This window comes from Apium graveolens, chromosome 1 (genome assembly GCF_009905375.1).
Source record: "Apium graveolens cultivar Ventura chromosome 1, ASM990537v1, whole genome shotgun sequence".
Lineage (NCBI taxonomy): Eukaryota > Viridiplantae > Streptophyta > Magnoliopsida > Apiales > Apiaceae > Apium > Apium graveolens.
Genome location: NC_133647.1, coordinates 114,431,023 through 114,435,472, shown reverse-complemented (window position 1 = coordinate 114,435,472; position 4,450 = coordinate 114,431,023). Strand labels below are relative to the sequence as shown.

The 4,450-nt window shown below is 32.1% G+C and overlaps 1 long non-coding RNA gene across 1 annotated transcript; it reads right to left on the bottom strand.

Moving 5' to 3' along the window:
• Positions 1 to 255: 255 nt before the first annotated feature.
• On the bottom strand, positions 256 to 2,947 carry LOC141720494 (uncharacterized). The gene is made up of 3 exons (XR_012574396.1): positions 2,189 to 2,947; positions 934 to 1,057; positions 256 to 725 (listed from the first exon to the last, which is right to left on the bottom strand). It is a non-coding gene; the product is annotated as an uncharacterized LOC141720494 (long non-coding RNA).
• Positions 2,948 to 4,450: the final 1,503 nt, after the last annotated feature.

The following is a 4,450-nucleotide window of genomic DNA, read 5'->3' as shown; positions in this document are numbered from 1 at the left end:
TCGTTTTTGGTCGAGTAGTAAGTTCATTTTTTCGTCACAAGATAAAATTGCGTCGCAAGTTAGGAAGAAGGGGCCCACATACTCAATAAAATAATAAATCTACTTACGACGGAGTATATTCCATCGTAAGTTATCAACATATGACGAAAAATAATGTCGCTGGACCCACATTTAATGAAATTAAACATAAATTTACGACGCAACTATACGTCGTAAGTTAGTAAATTCCGACATAAAAAATGTAGTATTTTGGGAATTAGGGCCTATTTACGACGGAATTTGCGATGAATAACCGTCGTAAGTTTGTATTTCCAGGTTTAAAAAAAATATCTAGCCGGATTCCGGTCACTTTCCAGCAACCCCAATTCAACTATTTAACCACTAGTATTATCCCAATTCGGGAACATATGAGGTTCCGTAAATGAATCCTACAATAGGAAACCGCCAATTTCTTTGCTTGCTTAATAACAGAAACCATATCATCCCTCAAATTCTTATCTTTCAAAGATAAAACCTTCTTGCCCTCATCATAAGCATGATGATAACAACCTAAAAAATATCAAAACGCCGGAAACAAAATTCCCCGATAAGCGATCAATCAAAACCCTCTCCATTATATCACGAGACAATTTCAAGTTCGCGGCCTCGGCGCATTCCACATTGCATAGTATGGACTCAAATAATGAATTCTTCCTTCACTATCCTGATGTTCATCCTATGCATGCCTTCAACAGCACAGGCATTAGAAATAAATATTAAAATTAGTTGCATACCAAGTAGTTGGAAAAGAATTTATATAAATGCAATTGCAATAAAAATTGGACGGTACAAAAGGAATCGAACCAACTCCAAGAGAAAATAAGTTAACACATACAGTAGAGTGGAGAGGGAGGGTGGACAGAGAAAGAGGGGGAGAGAGAGTTGTCCTGATACCTAAATTTCAAGAGTTATGCTCAGTGATCAGGGATGGCAGAGACTTTCGAACAAATTCCAAATCACCAGTTTTGTTATATATATCTACTATCATTGCACTTAAAAGTGGAGGCTGGCTGCATGGCTGCATGGCTGCAGAACAGTTTTCCCCGGATCAGTACTTATAACAACAACAATTAATTAAGCTCAACAAAATGAAGCACAAAAGTATTACAAGCTTAAAGAGAAGCTGGAGTAGTTATGCTACAGAATAATATTGCAGGTTTGCCTTATGCATAATTAGGACAGAAGTTAGAGAAAGGAACATGTTCAACAACATGCTTCTAGGGGAGTTGAGCCGGACCTCCTCGGAACCTCAACGTCTGGCTCGAGATAGATGTTCCTTTCTGGTAAAAATGTATCTGGCTCAACTCCCCTAAAAGCATAGATTACGGATAATAAGGGCACTCTTAGGCTGTAGCTGAACATAATCCTGTACAACTTAGCGCACCTGAACCAAAATTGAACAAAGGGTTTTACGTTGATGACAGAATTTCTTAGCCCAGGTTCTAAGAAATTATACCGGGGCTAAGAAATTATACATATATATACAAAAACCTGTGAGATTGATTGCTTTTTTGACAAAAGAATTATAATTGGTGTTACCATGTTACAGAACATTTAGTACAAAATTAGAAAATGAAAAAAAAATCAGAATTTGCTTAGTGAGAAGTGAGTATATAAATGGATTATTTGTTATGTAATATATACATCATAATTCATAAACAAGGCGAGGTCAAGCCAAGTCAAGTTCTAAGTGTAAACGAGTTGTGCTTTAGTATGGCTTCGCTTCAAAATTTGTTTGATCTCGCCTAGTTTGTGAACTCTAGCCAACTTGTGAACATCTCAGCTCTCATATTACAGGTCCATATAGGCTACAACTTATATTTAATGTTCGATAGAGCATTCAGTTACACCATGTTATTTTTAATGTTAAATAGAGTACTCAAGTGATTTATGTTTTCTGTATGCAAGTGATTCAAAATCTTAAGAAGCAACTAGTTATTGCTTTTACTATGAAGCAAAACTTATTTTCTTGCATAAGCACAAGGCCTTGTTACTAGATTCCGTGTGGATTAAATTTTAAAATAAAATGCAGGTGACATCTAAGAAGAAAAGTATAGCAGGTGAGGCAGGAATGATTTTACAAGAAAAAGTGAAGCAATTGGCTCCTGCAACATAAACTGTAGTGGATAGGTAAACTGTTATTCTATACCTTAATAGGAGAGAGATTTTGACCAATAAAAATGTATCTGGTAAGCCAAACACCAGCTGCAACACTATCTTCCTCAACAATAACCAGATGTTCATCACCATTATTTTAAATTCCCAACCCACCTCTATCTTCCTCAACAATAACCCCCTAATTTCACTATTCACACTCTCAACTCACCCCTTTTCTCTGTTACTTCTGAAGCAACTAATAACAGCAACAACAATGCGCCTTCTTTGAATAAAACTGGTGAATCTTCTTCACCACCCATCACTCTTGTTTCTCAAGACTCTGTTCCTCTTGCAGGTGTCATTCAGTTTGAAAAACCCAGCTTTTCTGCTCGGATTATTTGTTGGCTTTTAGTAAAAGCTGTACTAGATCAGGCCGATTTTGACTAATGGCCAAATGAAGTAAAGTTTGACCATCAGCATCAGCTGACTCAACAGCCTTCCAAGAAGGATCACTTTATCTAATACATCTCTAATTTCATCCATAGCATCATCGATAACAAGTTGAATCAGAGCAGGAGATCCAACAAACATGATTTTTATAGCACTATCAATAAACACTTGTTCGTGCAATTGAAAACTGACTCAAACTAGTAAAGATCTTTCCGCAAGTGGGTTGTCTGATTGGATCGAAAAGTAAATGGGTTGCATCAAATTTTGGTTTTTGTTGATGTATGGGGATTAAGATTGTAGATCTGGGCAGTGAGGCCGAGAGAGAGGAGATGTATGTGTTTATCTTTGTCCAGTGTGCTGTGTTTGTCAATATTATCCAAGGGCTGTAAGTTGATTGCATACTAGCAATCGGTGTTAGACCCGTTCATCAAATAAATAAGTGACACCTAGTCTATTATGTAGCTCAGATTACCATCTCCACCACACACAGGGTAATAAAATTATTAAAAGATAAATTAGCGGAGGTAGAGATTTTGATATGAAAAACTTTCAAATTTCAAGTGATTTTTATTTAATTTTTAAAATTCAATTAATCCTTATATGATTTCTTTATAGGAGTATATATAAAAAGTTAATAAATTAAAATAGAATATCCATATAAGAAGATCAACTAATATTTAATTGATCTCCTTATCACGCTAAACTACGATCACGACTATTTTCTAATTTTTTTTTATAATTTTTATTATAAATCTATAATTATTATATATTTACATAAATATATTAAAATTAATATATGATTGAATAAATATAATTTAAAATTTATTTATATATTAACGCAATTCATGTATTGCACAAGATATAAAATATTATTATTCAATATTGAGTTTGTGGAGTGCTCTTGCAACCTAAAGTTACCACTTACAAGTCACACACAATCAATGGTTGAGTTATAATAGATTGAAGAGAGAAAAATGAAGTAATAAATAATTGAAGAGTTTGTGAATGACTTTTTTAATGATATAACTAATTATTTTAAAAATATTTGTCAACGATTCAACCGTGTGAAGTTTAATAGATATATATATATATATATATATATATTAGTGACATAACTAAAGCTACATATGAAAATAATTTTATTTGGTTTTTCATTTGACTATTACATCTAACTAGTATTTAATCCTGAAATGGTGTTTTGATTATTTTAAAAATATATTTCAACGATACAACCATATAGATTTTAATAGATATATAGTAGTGATATAACCAAAATTTCATATCAAAATAGTTTTATTTGGTTTGCCATTTTAACAGTTAAGCGTTCGAGTAGTACCACTAACTAGTGTTTAATCCTAAATTAGTGTTTCGATTATTTAAAAAATATTTTTCAACGATCCAACCGTATGGATGTAAATATATATATATTAGTGATATAACCAAAATTTCATATCAAAATAAATTTATTTGGTTTGACATTTTAACAGTCAAACATCAATTCGACTAGTACAACTAATTAGTGTCTAGTTCTGAATTTGTGTTCCGATTATTTAAAAATATTTTTCATCGATCCAACCGTATGGATAACAATATATATATATATATATATATATATATATTAGTGATATAATCAATGTTTCATATTAAATTATTTTATCAAAATATTTAATTTTTTTCTGAAATTCTTGAAATGTCACCCAAACAAATAAATGTTGACATTAATATGGTTGGATCATGAAATAATATTTTTTAAAAATTGAAATTATCAAAAATCATGTGTTAATTTACGACGGAATCCGTCATAAATTGTTATCTGCAAAAAAATTGAGAAAAGACAAATTTACCGCCAAAATTTTGGGAAAAA